Here is a 24,301-nt window from a genome sequence, read left to right as displayed (position 1 = left end):
TTTGGAGGCCGACACACTACCACTGATCCTCAGAGGGAGCTATTATGTTTGGTAAAGAGTTTATGCGCTGATTTTCACCTCTTCAACTCAAACGATTCGTGAGATATGGGTATCTTTAGAGAAAAGTGTACCCCATGTCCCTCTCTCACCCTTGTTAGAATTGAATGTGAAAAGCACACAAACACGCGTTTGTTTATTTTTAATGATGAGTATGTTTGGGAATTAAGCTTCTCCAGCTTAGACTCCTGAGATATGGATATTCTTTAAAACGGGGATTAACCCACTTTTGACCCCTTTATGATTCTAATATCAAAAATCTTATCTCTGGACAGACATCACCCGTTGATAAACTTTCTGAAAGAGATTGGTTGCCGTGTTGTGATCAAGGGTTTGCTGTCTTGCAGGACATTTAATATAGTTCTTCCCAGTCTTTCATGTGAGAAAGTTCTACTGCTCATGTATTCTGAGCGTGGACTGTACTACAGATTGTACTGCAATCCTCTGGCAGGTTCACACGTGTGTTGCATAAGACTGCATGCTTGGCTGAGAACACACGGAAGTCAGACCATGGCTCACGTACCACTTTTGGCATATAGTTGACCTTGGGAATGCCAGGCTAGTATCCTGTGACATCCTTCAAGGTTCGCTCGAGCACCGTAACGCGTGCTTGTCACTGTAGCCGTAAAGTGGAGAGGCGATATTTATTTCTGTAGGAGGGGCAAGAGTAATCTTTCGGTGTCCTGTCGGTGACCAGCAACCATACAAATCTGATATACAGTACTTAACTTACGAGCTAGAATAGTAACATGGGCCGATGACCTAGATGTTAAGCCCCTTTAAACAGCAGCAACAAACACAACAGAATAGTAGCATAGAGGGGTGAAAAGGTTGATGTCAAGTTAAAATGCCTGCACACGGTAACTGCAGTAATACGACGACGACGACGATGATGATAATGATGATATCATTAGATACATTGCAATTGATAGATATCCTTATACCAATATTCGCTTACAGTGGTACAGAAGCGAAATTAAATTACATTTCTGTTAAATCTTCAGCCTGAAGGCTGGTTGGTTCCTCAAAAAGTACCACCAAGGTTTATGCGGTTATAGGTGCCATAATGAGGCATATAAGGCATGATGAGTGGTGAGGTAGTTTGCCATTGCTTTCTTCACTGGGCTGCTTTTCTTATTCTTCTTATTCTTCTCGTTCTCTTTCTGGAAGTGCCATATCCTCAATGGACGTTGGCGGTTTGGTCCAGGCTTCCCTACTAACAGCTGCTCTAAATAAGCCAGCTAATGATGAATTCGACCACTGGTGGAGGTTTCCCAACCAGGAAATGCGTAGTCGCCCGAGTTCTCTTCTTCCTTTTAGGTTTCCTTGAAGTATAAGTTGCTCGAGGTGGTATTTCTCTTTACGCGTAATGTGGCCAACGTATGCTATCTTCCTTTCTTTGATGGCCTTTGTTACTTCTGTTTGTTTTCTCATGCGCTGCATAACCACGTCGTTCGTTACTTGATATAACCAAGATATTCTAAGCATACGACGATAACACCAGAGCTCAAAGGCATTTCACCGTTTAATTATTACGGCCGTGAGTGTTTAAGCCCCCACACTGCGATATAAAGTAGAGAAGACATAAACACTTAAGGACTCTGATTGTAAGACGAAGACCGAGTGATACCTGCAGTCGCTTAAGTGCGGCCAGTATCCTCTATTCGGGAGATAGTGGGTTCGAACACCACTGTCAACAGTCCTGAAGATGGTTTTCCCTGGTTTCTCATGTTCACACCAGGCAATGCTGATGACAGAGTACTACTCGCTGATAATGCAAAAGGACCACAAAGAACAGCTGATCGAGTAGTATAAGTAAAAGATATGAAATGCATCGTAACACACTGAAAACAAATATGATGGTCATAAGTAAGAGCTGTGACAAATACAGTCCGATTTATGCCAGTGGAAAACGACTACTAAGAGTAGAAAGGATAGATTTAGGCTGCTCGCTAAATGAGAGGTAGAACCAATATTTAAAAAAGCTGAATTGAGAAAGCACGGGCGGCATTCCATCGAACGAAGAAAGTATTTTGTGATCTGAACTTAAGCCTTCGGCTTAGACTTTTTTTTTGCCAGTTGCTTTACATCGCACCGACACAGATAGGCCTTATGGCGACGATGGGATAGGAATGGCGTAGGAGTTAGAAGGAAGCGGCCGTGGCCTTAATTAAGCCCCCCCCCCCAAAAAAAAACCGTTCGGTATGTGAAACAATAATACGAAAGAAGTGCGCCCTAAATGGCTACAGTGCTTCATGAAAAGATTGGTTGAAACAATTCGAAGGACGCTGAGGGATAGAGGCTATAATGGTGGAACAGTTCATACGAAAACATTCATTAGCAAAACAAACCAAGGAAAGTGGCTTGTGTTTGCTAAAACTCATCTCCACAAAGCAGAACATTTGCAGGAAGGTAAACTTTCCACGGATGAGTTAAAGTTCAACCTGTCTGGTTCAGATGGAAGAGTAAATGTTTGGCGCAAAGCTAATAAAGAAGTAGACAACCATAATGCTTAAGCAGCTCTAGTATTTGGTAGAAGGAGCGTAATGGGTCTAGCGTGACCATTACTATCTGACGATGTGCCGGCTACATGACTGACTGATTCGCAAGCTAGCATTTGGTGGTCCAAGGGATCCCGGGTTCGATTTTTGGCCGGGTCGCAGATTTGAACTTTGATTTGTCCATTCTTCTGGCTTGGGGATTGGATGTGTTTGCGCCGCTTCATCAGATTTCGTCCTAAGTAGGTCTCCATCCTCACAGTCGCGCAGGTTACCCATGGGTGTCAACTCATATGACTTGGACCAATCCTCTTCGTAGGCTGTACGTTCTTATCATCATCATCATCGTCGTCGTATGTTGGAAAACGAGACCTTTTTGATAAAATTGTTATTGATAACTATACTAGTGTCCAAACGTTAAGCATAATCACTAAACTAGGCCGCACCGCCTGATAGGAATGTCAGACGGATTGCTGAACAAACAGAAGCTGATTCTCACACCATATGTCACACAACTTGTTCAAAAAACAGTGTCAGAAAGGTTCTGATTGGTAAGATACACCTTTGACAACTACTAACAAAACTTGGCAATGTCTTCCACAACAAAATATGCTGTTATAGGGTGTATGGTTACCCCTAACGGCCACACGTTTCGCAGCGACGTGGCATGCTCTCTATCAGATGGTCCAAGAGCACTTGTGGCAGTCGATCCCATTCCTCCGAAAAGGGAATGCGAAGGTCTTGGAGGGTCCTGTAGAATTCAGATCCGCAGACCTCGTTGGCCAGTCCATGCGATGAATGTCTTCCCCAGCCAGAAATTCATCCACCAGAGCAGCGCGGTGCGGCCGGGCATTATCGTTAATTAAGAGGAAATCTGGACCAACCGCACCTCTGAAGAATCGAACATGTGGTCTCGGTACCTCATACCTGTATCTCCGAGTGTTAACAGTGTTCCTCGGACCACCGATGAAGATGTGCAGGTCCATACGGCCATTGAACATGATGCCGTCCCACACCATAACGCCACCACCACCATACTGGTCCCGTTCCACGATGTTCCTGTAGTTTTATCGGCTACCCGGTTATCTCCAGATTAATGTGCTACGGGAATCGTTCTGAAAACTGAAGCGGGATTCATCTGTGAAGAGCACATGCCTCCATTCATTCATTGTCCAGTTTCGATGTTGACGGCTCCACAGTAAACGGGCCCCGTCTCTGTGCTGGAGTGAGCGGGACGCACACCGCTGGACGTGGGGCAAACAGCCCTGCTGTTCTGAGCCCCTGGTACACAGCTTGCCGGGAAACGGCAACCTCTGAGATGGCTGCAAGCTCCGCCGACAATTGTCTTGCAGGTGCACTCCAATTTCGTCGGGCGGTTACGTCTCCAAAGCCTGGAAATGACACTTTGTGGCACAGTCAAGGATACGGCGACTTCGGTCTGTGTCTGGCCTACTTCCAGGCGGCCGAGTATTCTACCCTGCAAAACGGGGTCCAAATGGCGTCGTTGTGCCATTATGTTGTCACGTTCACCACGAGGATACACTCCGCACACTATAACAGGGCAAACACGACTGAGGGTAGAGCTGGGAACGGAGCAGTTGCTCCTATGATTGCAATCGATAGTACGAGTGCAGCGCTCCTTCCGGTATTTTCCGGTGGTAAACTGTTGCTTGGTAACCAATCGGTGGTTTCGGGGGGCGAGCGGAGGACGGAGGAACAGTACTGAATGTGTGCTCACTTGCAGTTCCAGTAGTGGAGCGCAACGGATGTGGTAGCGACGTAGTAAATACTGCTTTATAAGTATGAAGAAGGCGAATGTATGAAATATATATATATTCTCATTTATTGTTAGCATTTAATAATAACATATATATCCGATAAACGTCCATGCAAATAAAATACACCATTTTCATTATATTACCTTTGTAATATATATGATAGACTATGACCAGTGTTGTTTGGCCCCGTGGTGTGGCGGGGCAACGCGTCCGCCTGTCACCCGGCGGCCCCGGCTTCGATTTCCAGCCTGGTCAGGTATTTTTTAAATTGTAATTATTAATATCCCTGTCCTGGGGACTGGGTATTTGTGACGTCCTTAATCTTCCTTTCCCCACACACAACATTTCACACTATCGCCATTCCAATTACACGCAGGTTCATACAATATGGTGCCAGTAGGGGCAAAAGATCCACATGAGTTGACGCCCCGAACAAATAGCATTTTAAAGAAAATGACCAGTGTTGAAAAACAAACCGAGAAGGGGAACTCGAACCAGCGATTACGAAGCTTGAACGCTAACCACTCGACCACCGCCGTTTCGTTTTCGTGACCCCAACGCACCGGTACATATTCGACGCGAAAATTTCTCTTGCGATTTTCTCGAGAACGCCTTAGTAGTAAGCCTTACTACTTGCACATTATGTTGTCCTAATGGACTACTAAATGTGTACAAGTTTTGAAGGTAGTCCTTGATCCGAACGTCGTGGCCTCCCCTTGTAAGTGTATTGTACCTGTATTCAGTCTGGGCTTATTCATTTTGCGTCTATATTTCCTCTGCTTGTTGTGTTTTGTAGATAATGCAATGTATTAGAAAATAATTGTGGTATTAGTTTGATATTTAATCCCATTCTTAGATGGTATTCATGTTTTAGAATAGTTAAAGGAATTTAATAAATGCTTACAGAAATTTGTACCACAAATGCCACGAAGACCGTCTGATGCATGGCATTTCTTTGAAATTACTGATGATAAACATAAGTAAAATGCAAATTTTGCAGGCGCATTTACGCGACGGGTTGTAGTGCATCAAATTTGTGGAATCATATCAAGAGGCATCACAAGGATAAAATGAGCAGGTCGGCTTCAGCAGCAGAAAACAACATTGCTGTATTAAGCGAAACAGTTATGTTGTGAGAAAAGGGCATTGAATAGACGGGTGAAATACCTTTACGTTGTCATACCAGTATCGTGCTTAAATGTGCCGCACCGGGCGAGTTGGCCGTGCGCGTAGAGGCGCGCGGCTGTGAGCTTGCATCCGGGAGATAGTAGGTTCGAATCCCACTATCGGCAGCCCTGAAAATGGTTTTCCGTGGTTTCCCATTTTCACACCAGGCAAATGCTGGGGTTGTACCTTAATTAAGGCCACGGCCGCTTCCTTCCAACTCCTAAGCCTTTCCTATCCCATCGTCGCCATAAGACCTATCTGTGTCGGTGCGACGTAAAGCCAATAACAAAAAAAAAAAATGTGCCGCTACAGTACATTCGCTCGATAGTTTACTCGGTACAACCGGGTGATGACGTCACAACTGTTTCGCTCCGCACCGCTCCGTCCCAACCACCAGCCAGCGCTCTACCGTCTGCACTACTCAGCCCGGTACAGCATATAAACAATTCCAACCAGTGTTGTCCCACTTCTCCAGGCAAATGCCGGGATGGTATCTAACTGAAGGCCACGGCCGCTTCCTTCCCACTCCCAGATCTTCCCTATCCCATCGTCGCCATAAGACCTATCTTTGTCGATGAGACGTAAAACAAAACAAAAAAAGTATCCCCGACCCAAAGTTTCACGCTCCAGGACACTGTCTTTGAGGCGGTACAGGTGGGATCCCTCTCTGCGTCCGCGGGAACACCCAACCCTGGAGGGTAAAGTGATAGAAAGATTATTATTATTATTATTATTATTGTACTCCCATAACCACTTCTGTGGTATTCTGCGACGTTAAGATACCGGCATTTTCTCCCACAGGAGTTCTTTCATGTGCCGGTACACCTGCCGACATGAGATTCCCGTATGTGTCCACCTTCAAGTACCGCCGAGCAAACTCGAAATTGAAACCGCAAGCTTGAGCTCAGAAGGCCAGCGCTCTGCCGTCTGAACTACTCAGCCCGGTACAGCATATAACCAGTTCCGATCAGTTCGTACTCTTCAGTAAAAATTGAAATGGCGTATGGCTTTTAGTGCCGGGAGTGTCCGGGGACAAGTTCGGTTCACCAGATGCAGTTCTTCTGATTTGACTCCCGTATGCGACCTGCGCGTTGTGATGAGGAAAAAATGATGATGAAGACGACACGTACACCCAGCTCCAGTGCCAGCGAAATTAACCAGTTAAGGTTAACATTCCCGACCCTGTCGGGAATCGAACCCGGGACCCCTGTGACCAAGGGCCAGCACGCTAACCATTTAGCCATGGAGCCGGACGTACTCTTCCGTAATAAATGAGCTACGAGTATAATTAATGACAAACGTAGGGGAACACGTGCGTCTGTGGACTTAGTACTGAAATCTAAATTGTGATTCCTCCTAAGATCACCGTTACAACATTGCCCACATTAAAGTATTTGAATTTTCCGCCAGTGAATTCAATCGGAGGACTACCGGAGGTCTCCGGAGGACGAGCGAAAACAACTGCTTCGCTCCGCTCCTACCGTTCCAGCTCTAACTGAGGGAGTTTGAGGCGCAGGCACTGGCTCTGTTTACCTTGCGGTTACGCCGCTAGGCAGAGCAGCGAACACTCCTTTCCCCTATACAGAGCGAACACATAAGGTTGGTAGGTGCATATGTCGTGCGATTTGCGGTCTATTTCCTGTTGCCCTTCTTACTCGTAACTTATGGACACTAGTGTATTTGCTCAAGTCATCTTCCCGAAAATCTGCTAAAAATTTCCGAGAAGTTTGGATGTAGAGCAACATGTAACATTTTTCCGTACAATGGTATGCAATATAAAGTTTACGTCGTCAGAGGATAATCAAGGCTGTGAAATCGCGACCTCAGACTGAAGACTTAAATGTAAGTAAGTACGGCGCTTGGAAAGTCAATAACAAGCTTTAATAAGCCTACGTGATTGTCACGTAAACTACAAGCTTGTCGGTTGGTTGGCTGAGTTTTCTGATCATTTCCTTTCAAGTGCTCGTCACTTCTTGGGAATAATAATAATAATAATAATAATAATAATCTTCGTGATGTAGGGGTTTGCTTAGAAACTTCCTAGTCGATTGGTTCGAGTTCAGTTTCCCTACTGTTATGAATTCAAGATTTGCATGAGGATATCGAACCCTCAAAACCTGTGAAATTTGCGTAGAGGTTGCTGGGCATAAGAATGGTCAAGGTTTAAATCGTCTTTGGTCGAAGCAGAAATCGGACCCGGTCAACCTCGCGGGAAGATAATATGGCAATCGTTGAACATGGTGGTGGATTTGAAAATCAAAAAGCAGGCCTAAAAGGGACCGACTGAATAAGAGGTCTACATCGATGTTAAAGTAAAAAGACGAAAGTGTTTTGATCAGAAGCATTTCAGGATGGTCAGTTCCTACGCATGATACACGAATTATGCCTTACTCAAACAATAGTTGTATGCGTGTAAGGAAATTGGGATGTTTCCTGTACAGTGCATACGAGGGCGACGTTCAGGCTAAGACCACTTCTGTCGCGGTTAATTGCAATCCTTAGCAAATATTCACTTAATTTAGTGAACAAAAGCTTGTGGAACAGCACTCAAGTGGATAAATCTTGCCTGTCTAGATATCCAGTGAGGTGTCTTACGTAAGATGATTAGCACTTAGCTTGTTGGCCGCTGCTTGTAATTTCATGTGAATATTTTAGAGCCGCTGTGCTCTCTAGTCTATTATTTTACTCGCTGTAAGTGCCTCCTGAGTTCGGGAGGGGACTTGGCTGCATCTCTCTCTCCATTCAAAAATGATTATCCACGGACTGCAGCTTACAGTACAGTATTTTGTAGACTGCTGTTATCATAATATTAGTAAGATATTTGGTAATCTGATTAGTGCATGCTATTAACTGATGTTTCGTGTGTTAAGTTAATGGACCACTCAGCAAGTTGAGCGTCATGGCCTTGGTGGGGCTGAATATCTCAAACAATTAAGACACTGAGTTTCTGAGCCCAAGTTGACAGGTTCGATGTTAGATCCTCACTCATTTCGGTGGTATTTCGATACTGCTCAAATACGTCGGTCTCTTGTCGGTAGATTTACCTGCACGTTAAAGAACTCCCACGGGGCGTAATTCCGGCATATCGGTGTCTCTGAAACTCATAGAAGTAGTTAGTGGGACTTAAAACCAATAGCATTAAGCTTGATATTGGTTTTACGTCATATCGATACAGATACGTCTTACCGGTATCCAGTATTCGGAAGATAGTGGGTTCGAACCCCACTCTCGGCAGCCCTGAAAATGGTTTTCCATGGTTTCCCATTTTCACACCAGGCAAATGCTGGGTCTGTACCTTAAGGCCACGGACGCTTCCTTCCCACTCCTAGCCCTTTCCTGTCCCATCGTCGCCATAAGACCTATCTGTGTCGGTGTGACGTAAAGCAACGTGGAAAAAAAAGATACTTCTTACGGTGATGATGGTATAGGACGGCTAGGACTGGGAAGGAAGCAACTAATTGAGTTACAAACCCAAGTATTTGCCTGGTGTAAAGATGGGGAAACCGCGGAAAGCCATCTTCTGGTCTGTCGATAGTGAGATTCGAATCTATCATTTCCCGAATACTAGCTAACTACACGGCCCGAACTGTGCAGCCAAGGATCTAGCTTGCGTATGTCTAGTATTTTCGACTCTTACTTTGAACTCTTCTCCTGTGCTCACACATCTGGTACAATGCGTGACCGATAATGAGCGGGTTAAAATATTATTATTATTATTATTATTATTATTATTATTATTATTCAACCGTCCGACTCCTTGGCTGAACGGTCGGCACCGAGGCCTTCGATTCAGAGGGTCCCGGGTTCGATTCCCGGCCGGGTCGGATATTTTTATCGAGTCTGACTAATTCTTCACGCTCGGGGACTGGGTGTTTGTGTTTGTCCCAACACTCCCCTCTTCATATTCAGACCACACACCACACTATCGACCATCACAGGAACACGCCGTTCGATTTGCACTCTGACATGAATTCACTTACATTTGGTGGTGTGGAATTGGGGTGGTGGGGATGATAGTGGTCAATCGGAACAATTAGGCAGGAATCTACTCCCCCCCCCCCCTCCTCCCTCTTACCTCCTCAGACTGCACACATTCCTTGGTGGTTAACGCAGATTTCGTTCATAAGTGCTGTGTCTACAATAGAGATGTGAATCTGGGTACTCCTACGTACAGGTATCGTAAAATTAGTTTGCACTCTTCAACTCCAGGGGTAATGCAGGAATGGTACTTAATATGTTGTTTATGACCGCTTTTTTTGCTCCACATACATGCAGGCAGTATACTTGCCGTCTATTTTCAGATTGATAACACCCGCTCTAAGTACACAGATTGTTGACCACAATATTCCAGAGTCCTTGCATGAGGAAATATCACAACTTTATTTGACAGAACTGAGGTTAAATTGATGTAGTGCATGCGTCACGAAACAGTGTGCACCTTTAGGTAACAGAATGAGACTGGCGTGTAATAAATTCCTAGGGATATTAATTGTAAGACTAATTAGCAGAATTGAATGAGTGTATACTTCATACAACATTCTTATGGAACTTGTACATTTGTTTGGAGTGTGCTAACTTACTTGTGAGACCTGGACTTTGGGGGAAACAAGCACAGTCAACACTAGAAGCTGCTGAAATGTGGTTCTGGAGAAGACTGACAGGGACGAGTTGGACAGAAAGAAAGACTAATATCCAAATCATGAATGACGTTGAGAAACGGACCTTAATTTATTCAGTAGAGCAAAGGAAAGCTAAATTTCTTAGACACGTCCTACGACATGACACCTTTCTCCAGAATGTCTTTGAAGGAAAGGTCCTAGGGAAGAAGTCGAGAGAAAGACCACGTCTCTCGTATCTTAGGAACATAATCACTCAGCTTGGTTTTGCTATGTCACGATGAAAAGCACTGCTGAAGGCCGTGGGATGTGGCTGCAGCGACAAGGCGTAGCCTTTAGATAATGGATGGATGGATCTGTCATTAAATTGTACAGATCAAACTCCGTGTGCAAAAATATGCATTTCGTTATAGGATGATGGATATCTAATACACTTACGTTATTGGGTATTTTTAACAGTTTCAATTAACATTATTATTTGGACACTATTTGAAATTTATGCCAGGTTGTAATTTTTTGGTGGAGAAAAAACAATATACGTCGAAATAAATCATATTTTTAAAACATACGTAGGCCTATGTTCGTTGGTGACACACCTAAAAGGTAAAATAAATCAATAAATATTGAAAACTGCTACCGCATGCAATTTTTATAAACACTCCTTTGGTTTTGAATTTATTTCAAGTGTTCTTATTATCTTACTCGTCCTAGCACCTGTCCTCTAAATAAGAATGATGTTTGAATCTTTTTGGGTAGTCACAAATTAAGCTCCATATTTTAAATTCACTGATTGAGAATATTATGTCAAAAATTAAAAGGGTTTTTCAATCGTAAAATAACCGGCTTTTCATCCCATTGTGACAGTGGGCTTACCGGTGTATAATGTGTGTAACTGTTGTTTTCGTTGATTTCTTCTACATACATCTTTCAGTGAATATAAAGATCTGACTGCTGGGGAGAAACGTTGGAGATTTGATGACCGAAAATGTCTAAAAATCTAGAATACAGTTTTTGTTGATATTTATAAGTAGTTTAAAGTGGGCCTGGTAAATTTGATAGCGTCAAACTAAGGATACTAGTTCCAGTGTAATAAGCACTTTGAACGTCACAAATGTTCTTATTCTTTACCTACCGTCTGTTTATTTCACTAGAAAGAAGCTTCTCTATTCATAATATTAATAATCCATAGACACATCTCTGTAGGTGGCTTGCATTATAGCCCGAAAGCACGCATGTCCCACGGGTACCAGTGACAGGTCATGACCTATGATGTATAGCTGACGGCCATTCAATCAGAAGCCACAACGTGGTTTGAAAATGAACCTTGTATGAGAAAATCCGTATGCGTTCTACATTATATTTGAAGCTGATTAGAGGGCCAGGGTTTAGCTGCCGTTTGAAGTATGAACTGGTGGTTCATGACGTTATCAGTCAAGCTACAAGCCACGTTCCGGAGTAATGTGGTTTGCCGATCCGCGTACAATGAATCATAGAGGTATGGGTGGCTGCCTGCATGCGGAGGTGCAAACACTAGTAATTGTTGAGTGTGCCTCTGTTCACTAATGACTCGCCGAGACAGGCAGCCAATTATGTGACACCCTCCTCTAAACTAATTACCTCAAGAATGAATTAATATGCATGCTCTGCCTGCCTTCATGTAGTTTGGGAATCTGTGTTTCGAATAGAAACATCGAGAGTGCTTTCATATAGCACGATTTTGGTTTAATGTTATTTCTTTTTATGGTAAAGGAGTTCGTGATCTTCGTGTACTTAGTGTAGAAGAGTAGAATACTCCAATCTCCTAGTTATAGATCATCTGAAACTGGGGAGAGAGTATTCATTTATTGCAATTCATTTTTTAATACATGCATTTGATTTTCCTTGTTACAGATATTTTGTGTGTTAAATATTAGAGTTTACTTAAACCTAGTAGTACCCATTCTAAAAATTATCAATTTTTTATTTTTGTGTACTACATACACTTCCTGACATAAAAACTTCGCGGACTTATGTACGGAAGAATCAATATCAAGGTTCGTATACCTCGTGCATGCATTTATTGAGTATTTTTAACAGTTTTAATTCCCATTATTATTTGGACAGTATTTGAAATTTATTATCTTCCGTAATTAAATGTTTTTTGCCTTATACATTAAAACACATTTTTCCTATATTCGCTTCACCAATAACCCTTCGTAGTTCTATTATGTTACAGTTAAAAGTGGCAAGCAACGTCAGGGCAATTTGCTGTGAATGTTTTCATTTAAATGGTTCTAGAAGAATAGAAGAGATAAGTCCATACAACTTAATATACTCCGCCTTCCTTTACGGTGATGAAACATGGATTTTAGCAACTAAAGATTTAAGGAAGATAAACTCATTTGAAATGTGGTACTGGAGAAGGAGGTTTCTCACCCATTGGACAGTATTTCGTACCAGTGAACCCATCCTCAAGGAGCTGACAGTCATTCTCAGGCTATCGGCAGTGCGCAAACAAAGAATTCTGCAATTCTCTGGTCACATACTGCGATGTGTAGAAGGTACATAGAACACACAATCGTAGAAAATGTCCCTGGGAAGACGAGCCTCTTACACGTTGGACAGACTGTATAACTCGTACAACCAGGACATCTCTCACATAAGCAACCTATTTGGCAGAAGACGTTCTTGTTTGGGGTATTATAAGTGGTATGGTGTACGAAACTCCTCTATCATCATCAGAGGAACTTAACGCACGATTCCACGCAGCGACTGAAACACTGAGCACACAACCACACGTCTTACCATTTGCAAACCTCTGTAGGCTGTGTAATCAAGTTAATGGTCGACAATACGAAGCCCTTTTGTAACTCAATGCACGATGTGATGCTCCTGCTGAAATGATGAAGATTTCTTGAAATAATGAGGAGGGTATGCCCATAATCATATTCAAAGCGTTGCCAAACTTCGAGGCTCCGCGGTGCCCAAAGCATACATTTTCGGAAATGGATCCCTCGATGAAAAACCTTCGATTTGCTGTCCCACACAACATATTAAGCGTTGCGGGTGTTGTTTTGAATCACCCTGTTATGGGTTTCTCAGTTTAGATGTCCACCCCAAATAACTCGTAAACCGTTACATACATCGATCGACATTCTCTTTCAGTGACTGTACCAAGGGTCTCATAATGGAACGTGTAGTATTTTCCTTGGGTGTCAATTACCTCATGAGATAACGGTGCTAACTTTGTTCATAGAACTGCACCGTTTTCTACATCTAACCTTAAACTAACAGACATTAAAAATTCAGCCGTATGATTATTTTGAAAAGGGGACAAATTGGAATCTATTCAAACGTGCTTTATTTACAAGCCGAGGGTCGCCCTTTTTAATTGAATCACATACCACACGATTAAGAGACGCGAGCTCTTGACGTACAGAGTTCCTTCATTTTCTTCGAGATTTCTAGGTATTCACATTACTGTGTCCATAAATACTGTACGATAAATTGTATAATCTAATATCTTTAATGTCGTCATAAGGCAGCGCGTCGGCCTCTCACCGCTGGATACCGTGGTTCAAATCCCGGTCACTCCATGTGAGATTTGTGCTGGACAAAGCGGAGGCGGGACAGGTTTTTCTCCGGGTACTCCGGTTTTCCCTGTCTTCTTTCATTCCAGCAACACTCTCCATGGTCATTTCATAGCATCTATCAGTCATTAATAAATCACTTTGGGAGTGGCGACCCCATCGTACTAACAGCCTGTATCTGCTTCATTCCATCCCTGACCCGGCCAATGACTGGAAAACAGGTTGTAGGTTTTCGTTCAATGTCGTCATAGGTAACTGGCAAAGGAGAAACAGATACGTTATTGGTTTCCTGTCCTTCCTACTCCAACGGTATTGGGTTTGCTTGGTCATGAGTATTCTTTCATTTTCACGCCTTTTGTGACGTTCATTTTTCGATGCGTCAAACCTCTTCCTATTTCCCTTCTGATTATAATCACTTCCGCCAAAGCAATGTTTCAAACTTAAGTGTAATGTTAACTACTATCTCCCATACTAGGCGTTTTTTGTTTATTCATGTTTGTTCTTCCTCTGGCACGTTTCGCACACCCTGACGAGCGTGGGAACGATAGGACACAGGCATACACACAAATGCGCTTGTTTCGCTAGTGTTTTTAACGTCGTGCTGACTCAGATGTTATGTTTCGTCGACGGAAGGAAACTACCGTAGCCTTAATTAAAGTATAGCCCCAGCGTGGTATGAAACCACGGAAAACTGTCTTCAGGACTGCCGATGGTGGGGTTCTAACTCATCATCTCCCGAATGCAAGCTAACAGCTCACAGCCTGTAGCGCGCAGTGAACTTTCGGTCTTATGTGATTAAAATGTCACGTTTGGTTAATAATGTTATCCCTCAGAAGTCATCGCATACCCTTTTTTTCCCTTACCTGTTACCTAGGAAGATATTGAAAAAATCAGTTATCGTAGTTTATGAGTACGGTAGAGTGAATATCTAGCTGTCAGTAGGTGAAGGAACTCCGCACGCCAACAGCTCATGTTTCACACGTAGCGCGTCTTTGGGTCGCACGGCATATGATTCAATCGAATAGGATGGTCCACGGTTGGCAAATGAAGTGGAATTGGATACATTCCTTTTTCTCGGAAAGTACTTTTCTCCGATTTTCAGAATACTCATAGCGCTGACCTTGTAATGTCCGTTAGTTTAATGACTAGGTGCAGAAAATGACGTCGTTTCATTTTACAATTCAAAGTTACTACCATTAGTATTTACTGAACATAACAGGCGATTAGCCTCGATACATGTTCACAAAGCCCCTTTCCATACATGAACAACTAACGACAAAAGAAAAGAAGAGAAATAGGAGATTTCTTGGGCATGTCATGAGGCCCATTGGATATCCCGGAAGCGTGACACTCCCAAGCGGGTCACCACAGCAGTTACTAACATTACCTCAGGTAATACAGACACCCTGGACAAGTACTGAAAGTGAAAACAGAATGCCGATATGTTTAACGATTCACGAGTTATTTGAGGAAGACATCTTAGCTGAATATCGCTGTATATCGTTGTTGCTCCTAGAGAAACCGCTATGTGATAATTAGAGCCCGGATTTCCTTGCACTATCAAATCTCAAAATATGCATGCATTCATGCACTATGATATGGCAAAACATGCACAATAAATTGGGAAATATACACTATCAAAATTCAGTTCCTTTTGAAACATTGTACAACTACTACGGTAATTTCTCCAAATTGTCGTGATCTAAGCTCATCTGTTTATCTGTCAGCACATGCTTAAGCATTCTACGTCACAAGAAGTGACAGGTACATACTTAAATGAAGGCATTCGGGACAAAGTGAAGTCAGATTGTACGTATTTCACATTTTCACCACAATACGTCTTTTATAAGCTTGACGAATTCGAAGTCAGAATTTGAACCGATCACTTTGCTCAACCTGTCTGTAGCTGCCGCAGCTACTTCTCCGTGTGATGATTCTCAGATGCATATGAATGTCCTCAATAACTGTAACGATTGCCTGCTGCGATAACAAAGACATGTGACGAGTGAGAGTTCCGGGTAGGACATTCCAGGATAACAATGGAAGACGGTTCAGTGCAAAACCAAGGCCCGTAAAGCTGCTATCTCAGTAACGCGGCGTCACTGAAGTGTGATACAAGTTTTGATTTGTACGTCGAACATAGACGAAAAAATGAGCCGTCAGTGAGTAATGCACAATTTACGGTTCAATTTATTGCAATGTATAACTGAGGCACCTTGTTCCGAAGAATTACAGAGATCGACGTGGGGCCTTCCGGCTTACATCAATGTTTACTGAAGCAGCAGATAAGAACATGCTTGGTTAATTGGATTATAGGACCTCTACCTGTACTAACTTTGGTTGTCACACTGGATGCCAGGAATACATTCTCTCCGTCTCTCAATAATAGACATACTGTATACCATAGAAAAACGGTCCCATATTCTGCAAACAACATTCGTAAAAGGCACTGCCATGCAAGTTAACATTATATATGCGCCAAAGTAAGAAGAAAAGTCATAATATGCAATGGTAAACGTCCAAATGTTAGCAGTTAAATCCAAAATCTTCAAAATATGCATGAATTTTCCTCTAAAAAGGCCTAACATGCAAACATGCAGAGAAAAGGTATGGTTATTTGGAATAGTTAAGCTATAAAACGAATATTTGCAAAGTTTGAGAAGTGTGGCTAGCTTATTTAAAAACATGCATGTGCATGGAAATCCGGGCTCTAGTGATATTATTTTAGTTGTGATACATGTGCTGCGGGTCAGTATTTCTCCCCTCAACATTGTCAGATAGTAGTATTTCGAGGCGCACTGACAATATAACGTATAAACAGTGGTGACTTCGTTGGAGTTGGCACGTACGATATTTCTTCTACATACAGGTAATTTTACTTCGTCGTACTTGTGCCGGACTCTCTATATCATCTCTGCTGTCGTACCTCCCAGGGTGAACTATTTTTTTCATCCGCCCATATTCTTATCACGTTTCCGTAACTGCCTTTCAGAAGACTGCGGTAAATTCTCTAACGTCATCTGTGTTCGTGGTATGAAAGTGACTGGGAGCTTAAGTACTGTATCCCTATAATACACACATGATTGCGTGGTATTCTAGCGCGTTGTGATTATAGTCTTAAAGAATGTGCCGTTTTGAGTTCGAAGATCTTAGAGGTCTCCAGTGGTTTTGCCGGGCTGACTGGCTCAGACGTTTGAGGCGCTGGCCTTTTGACCCCAGTTTGGCAGGTTGAATCCTGGCTCAGTCTAGTGCTCAAATACGTCAGCCTCGTGTCGATAGATTTACTGGCACGTAAAAGAACTCCTACGGAACTGAATTCCGGCACCTCGGCATCTCCGGAAACCGTAAAAGTAGTTAGTGGGACGTAAAGCCAGTAATCATCATTATCATTATTATTATTATTATTATTATTATTATTATTATTATTATTATTATTATTATTATTCCGGTGGTTTTGTTGTTCAGATAAATTAAGCGTGAATTATCTTGGGACTTCGAGTTCATAACTCATGTGCGTGTAACATTTCAAACTCATTTTTTTATTCATGAAAAGTTCTCTTTCAAAGTATTTTTTAAAATGCTGTGGCACAATAGCACTCAGTCTTGGATAACAGAAATTTATTGTACATTCTCAACTTCGCGTCTCTTCCCGCTAAGGATATGCTTTACATGCAGGATTTTAATCCAATAACAGATTATATTGCAATTTTATGTAACATTTTACTGTTAGTGTCCTCCAGCCTGTCCTACGGTTCCGTCAAAGGATTTACGTAAATATGAGAGTATCGTCTTTTACAAACTCTACTATTCATGCAATTCTCCGTAGTGTGGGTTAGAGTTCTCTTGGAACTCAATAAATAAAACAGCACTCCAGCTTATTGCGGACTCTGATTTTCATATGTACCGGACGAGTTGGGGGCGCCCAGCTGTGAGCTTGCATCCGAGAGATAGTGGGCCCGAACCCCACTGTCAGCAGCCCTGAAAATGGTTTTCCGTGTTTTCCCATTTTCACACCAGGCGAATGCTGGGCCTGTATCGTAATTAAGGCCACGGCCGCTTCCTTCTAACTTGTAGGCCTTTTCTGTCCCTTCGTCGCCATAAGACCTATCTGTGTCGGTGCGACGTAGTACAAAAATTTTTGGTTTTCATGTGCTGTTTTCTTTGAAATGACTAGTTAGAGTACGTCCAAAAAACTGACAGTGTTTAAAAATATGTTCTCGTTTTGTTTCAGGTGAGTGCTGTTAATGGCTGCCAAGAAAAGCACGAGGATGACGATCGGATTGGAGGATCTCTCAGGCTGCATGGATGCATGTCATTACACTTCTTACCATATTTGAAATAATAAATACTTTACCTTCCTCTGGTGTTTGGTGGAATGCTAATTAGCTCAGAGTATCCTGTTTCCTTGTTAATTATTATGCAGTGGTATTCACCTAAGATGTTCCACCGAAATAATTTCTAATCTATTGAAGATATCGATATTCTCTTTTTACATTCTTAAATGCCATCAAAAGGCTTGAAAACCATTGTTTCCCTTTTCCATGGGATTTTTAATAACGGAAGTATAGACATCAACTTCGTGTTTTTTATGATACTCTAGTAATTTCTGCCCCTAGAAGAACATTTCGAACTAGTATGAATTAATACATTCAGTGAATTCATCATGCATCGAAATTACTTTTGGAAATACTAGTAATATTTCAACTTCCAATGGTAGCAGCTGAAGGCGGGCGCTGGTCTGTCCGATCTGACAGCGTTCGCTGGCGCAAGTTTTTTCTTTGTTGTGTTCCCTGCCACACAACTTTTTGCTATTTGCTTTGCGTCGCACCGACATAGATAGGTCTTATGGCGACGATGGGATAGGAAAGGGCTAGGAGTTGGAAGGAAGCGGCCGTGGCCTTAATTAAGGTACAGCCCCAGCATTTGCCTGGTGTGAAAATGGGAAACCACGGAAAACCATCTTCAAGGCTGCCGACAGCGGAGCTCGAACCCACTATCTCCCGATTACTGGATACTGGCCGCACTTAACCGACTGCAGCTATCGAGCTCGGTGCCACACAACTTGTACTGTACAGCACGTATGGGTATCCCATAAATACAGTGTGCTGTTCCCTTGGGTTTGCAACATTTATGTAATAGGCGAACAAGAGATGGGAAATTGAGGTTTATGTTTCTAAAACAAATACAATGGTATTGGTTGGCATTATCGCAGCACGTTCTTTAGTATTGAGGGAAACTTTTCGATCTGTGGAATCGTCTCTCGAGAAAAGACTGCAGATGTGCATTGCCACTGATGGTCAACATTTCGAACACAAAATAAAATAGGAATATAGTGTGATGGATCACTAATTCAGGAGCTCTTTTTCAAATACCTGATTCACTCCTGTCCATTGTCTTAGTGATAATTCCGTTTCCAGTCAACCAACCATTGACTGCGAGCAGAGAATCAACAAAGTGGCTTTATCGTTTAAAGAAAAAATCTCGTTCCTACAATATCGTGAAATGAAACGCTCCTGTTAGTGTCACAACAAAACCAAGAGACGATAGCCGGGCTGAGTTGCTCAGACGGTTGAGGCACTGGCCTTCTGACCCTAACTTGGGAGGTTCAATCCTGTCTCAGTCTGGTGGTGTTTGAAGGTGCTCAGATACGTCAGCCTCGTTTGCGTAGAATTACTGGTCATGCAAAAGAACTCCTTTGGAACAAAATTCCGACACTTCGGCGTCTCCGAAAACATTAAAAGTATTTAGTGGGACGTAAAACCATTATTATTATTATTATTATTATTATTATTATTATTATTATTATTATTATTATTAAAAGACTGTATTGTATTTTATTCCAGTGCCCACTTGGATCAGTACCAGCGAAGTTTTACTCGGACATTATTCATTAGCTTTTCTTGAAGGAACTTTTGGTTTTGATGTGGTATTTTCATTTTTCAATTCACATGCACTTCATTCTCAAAACATAGACAAGGATGCTCTCGTTATCAACAATATTATTTTATTTCACTTAACAATATAAACCTTCCTATCCCGTGTTTAATTCGCCTTTCATAAACGCATTCTAAACCCAAGCGATACATCATATTGTAAATTCGAGACATACTTGTACATACTGTCCAGTACCAGTTGTGGTGGGTGGGATCACAGCTCGCGCCAGCGAACGCTGTGAGATACGGCAAGAGCAGCACCGCAGTGAGCCACTAGAATAGCAAGTACTGTATGGGTGCTATTTCAAAAAGTAATTGACCTTTACATGAATTAATCACATGTTTGATATTGTAATAGTACGAACATTTCTGCTAGTGTTAGAAATTACTGTAGTTCCATTGCAAAAGTAGAAGTGGGTGTCAGTGTAAATCTACCCCTTAGTCCCGTTTCCTGATACGGGATCGGGGATGAGGTAAGATGATTTTTATGGAATTTTTACGACCGGATGCCTTTCCTGACGCCAACCTCTGTTGAAGAGCTAATGAAAATTAAATGAATTATGGTGAATGGAATTGGGTGAGAGGGTGGAAGATATAGGTTGTGGCCTATGAATAGGAACTGTCCCGGCATTTACGTTGAAGGGAAAATGGGGAAACCACAGAAAAAATTATCTCAGGACAGACGATGGTGGGATTCGAACCAACTCACCTCCCGAATAAAGAGCTTGGCTCCATAGCCGCAACGTGTTAATACGCGCGGCCACTCCGTTCAGTGAAATCGGTGTCATATCTGTTATTAAACTCCTTAAGACCATTTAAAAATATTAAATTAGAATATCAATATCTTCAATGGATTAAAAGTAATTTTGGTGTAACATCTGTAAGTGAATAATCCTGTATGTCCCTCTTTCATAGCATTTACGTTGTATGTTTGTTCTCTTTATGAAGATGGAATCTACAGTATTAATCCGCCTGCGTTGACCAGGTTTTGCGAATCGAAGCAATTGTCCTTTGTTTTTATAAAATACCCCAAGTGGAACACACAGATGTACACTTTTTGCTATTACACTGAAATGGATCTGAATAAACGTTGGCTAAACCTTGACTGTCAGAGGTTAGTCGAAACCTTCTGGGAGAAAATGCTTCCAGTGCTGACTGATGTTAAGAATATGCATCTGTTTTTGATTGTTTGTTCATTTATTAATCAGTGACAAATTTTAACCTTTCCGAAAATATAGTTATTGAAATGATATTGTTTGCATTTTATTAATATGAGCTTTTCTGTCCACGTATCCACTTCCATGAAAATAATGATTCTGCCCTTGTTGACGATAGAGTAACTTAACTACGCTGGCCGAAATTAACGGAAGTTGCAAATAAAGAGATTCAATCCCGTATTTTACTACACCATTAGAGGATATTTTACAATCAGCTGATGATAGAAAAGTACAGTTGCTGCTCTACACATCATAGCAACACCATTTGTCTTTTCGGTACTAAGTGCAACGTAAAAATTGTTACTGTTGACTACATTTTAAAGATCCAAGTGTGGTCTCGGAGACTTTTTCTTACATTTGTTTCGCACAAACCGTCATTGTAATGGTCTGGTTTTAACGTTTATTGAACGGTCCAGCAGTACTAGTTACATGGCGTAAACTATGGTCTCTACCATTTACGTGGTTAATCTGTAGCATAATATGATCCCCCCCCCCCCCTCCGCAGAAATGTTAATGCGATGAGGCTGTACAAGATGGCGGTGAATTAATTGACATGCGTGCCTAAAAATGTGCTAGTCGGGCATAAACGCGTACACTTGAAGTCCATGATGCTGTGATAACATGTAATACGGGAAGTACAGGAAAAGTCAGGGTACTTGAACATCTAGGGATCTAAGCAGGGTAGGATTAAATTGGAAAATAAACAAATGTTTATAGTGGAAGCTAACGCGAAAAGGAGAAGCAAAGCAGGCATAAGTCTAGAGGACAATGGAGATGAGTAATATGCAACAGGGGAATTCTTAAGTTTTGTTCAGGTATCAAGAAAGATTTAAAGTAATTTTCTCAGCTTATGATTTTTTTGCTTTAGGTACTTGCATGTAGTACTTCTAAACATGCTCTTTCTAAATCTACCCCGTGGTTTCATTATATCAGCAAAGACCATCAGGAAAAAATATATTCCTGACATTTTTGTTCAAATTTTGCCAACTTAAAAGTATATTAATAAATATTTATAATTCAAAGAATCACAGAACCAAATGCAGCAATGAATACCCACATGTTTATTCTTGAACGTAGCAAAGTTTCAAATCTGCAGGTGTAAGGGTTTTAAGCGTACCAAAAAAGTGAGGAAATTAACATTGTCAAGGTAGACCCATGGCGCAAAAGCACCGAAGGGTCACGGCCTATCAAGCGACCGCTGCTCAGCCCGAAGGCCTGCAGATTACGACGTGTCATGTGGTCAGCACGACGGATCATCTCGGCCGTTATTCTTGGCTTTCTAGACCGGGGCCGCTATCTCACCGTCAGATAGCTCCTCATTTGTAATCACTTAGGCTGAGTGTGGACATCGAACCAGCCCTGACTTGGCCGGTAATCGAACCCGGGGTCTCCGAGTAAGAGGCAGGGATGCTACTCTTACACCGCGCGGCCGGCATTGTCAAGGTTGGCAGTACATGTTTTACGTCGCTACGACGCGGATAGGTCTTATGGTGCCGTTGGCATAGGAAAGGGCTGTGAGTATGAAGGTAGCGACAGTGGCCTTAATGTAGGTGGTGCAGCCCCAGCATTTGGCTGGTATGAAAATGGGAAATCAGGAAAAACCATCTTCAGGGCTGCCGACAGTGGGGACCGAACCCACTATCTCCTGATTGCAAGCTGTTAGCTACGTGACTCAAACCGCGCAGCCATTCGCTCGGTATAGGCAGTACATGGACCGCTTAAGGACGGTCTTCACATGCACGCTTATTAGCGTGAGTCCAGTGTGATATGTTATCATAATTACTGTTGGTCTTCATTAGTGAGGCTCAGATGGGACTGAAATAAATCAATAAAAATATTTTGCCAGCGCGCGGTTTGAACCTTCCGACACAAAACGCAGCATTGGCCGTTAAGCACCGTGGCCACGCTGAAGTCTCTGGAAGTTGTGCTAATATGTAAAACTTTAGTAAAATCAAACCCAGATTCTGATCAACACGGGCCGTTACCTTACCTGTAGCACGGTTCTAATGGTGTTATGTTTCTCGTTAGGTTAAAATTGCACGTTACATAAAAAAGAAGAAATAGAGGGCGCATGATTGAGCGGTATATATCAGTTCCCAATCTTTTGACACCCACTGCTCCCTTTCGCTGCTGATCATATAACGGTAGCGCTCATTTGCGCGGATGCACCTTGTATTCATTTACTACGCTAACTGATAGGACATGACAGAATTAATCTCTCTTGCAGAACATCGTTAATAGACTAAATATGTATTAATCCTATGCCGATACTGTCATTTTATCTATTCTAATTACTGAGTATGTATACCACAGTATCCTCGGTACGGCGCCCTCGTGAAAGTTTAGCGACGCCCCTGGGAGCCGCGGCGCACACTTCGGGAATCAGTGGAATAATCATCAGCCTGGAGGGTAGTTAGATCCTCAAATCGCACCACTGAAGTTTATTTATACATTCTTAGGGAAACTCCAAAAATGGATTGACCTGTAATAGGCAAGATGAGGAGTGAAGAAGTTCGTCAGTCCTTTCCTCATTTATCCAGAAAGTGGTGGTGTGGCACGACTGACCATATGAGTATATAATAATATTCAGTTGCACTAGTGCTCTGTATGGCATTACTTAGCACCGCCCATATATCAACATCCTCCATACTATCAGGGATATACATGGGAGAACAATTCAGTGGGAGCTTCATTTTGCCCTGGCCTGTATTAAAAGTCAGACGCAAAAATACTGCGTCCAACAAGAATTGAGAGGAAAAAAAAAGGTGCACTGAATGACAAAAATAACATTTAGAATTGTTTTGGTGCGGTGTTTATGATCGGAATCCTGAAAGAGAAGTGAGGAATAGTTTACTTCACTAGACCATTTGGAAGGTCACCAGTTACGGTGGATAGGTATAGTAATAGACAGATACATAATTTTGACACCCTAGGATTTCAGTACGAGACAAGCTAAAAGGTAATTTTCAAAACCAGGTAAACATTGCTAACGTTGTAGGTTTAGTGAATGACAGTCATACAACATTTCCATTTTTAGATTTAGCGTTAAATTGAGAGAAATACAATTTAAAATGATTTACAATTTTCACTCTCAGTGCACTCCTCTTATTACATCCAGTATCCAGTATTCGGGAAATAGTGGGTTCGAGCCCCACTGTCGGCGGCCCTGAAGATGGTTTTCCGTGGTTTCCCATTTTCACACCAGGCGAATGCTGGGGCTGTACCTAATTAAGGCCACGGCCGCTTCCTTCCCACTCCTAGCTCCTTCCTGTCCTATCGTCGTCATAAGACCTGTCTGTGTCGGTGCGACGTAAAACAACTAGCAAAAAAAAAATTACATCAGAAGACACTATTTTTAGTTAGCTCACTTTGTATTTAATGTATATCTTAGCTCTTTCTTCTTGCCATTGTTAATGTTGACAGCATAGTTTTATCATTCGTTTCAAAGTAGTGCGTTTTACACAGT

This window comes from Anabrus simplex, chromosome 1, assembly GCF_040414725.1.
Source record: "Anabrus simplex isolate iqAnaSimp1 chromosome 1, ASM4041472v1, whole genome shotgun sequence".
Taxonomy (NCBI): Eukaryota; Metazoa; Arthropoda; class Insecta; order Orthoptera; family Tettigoniidae; genus Anabrus; species Anabrus simplex.
The sequence above is the reverse complement of the archived record's forward strand: the minus strand, read 5'-3'. Positions refer to the sequence as shown.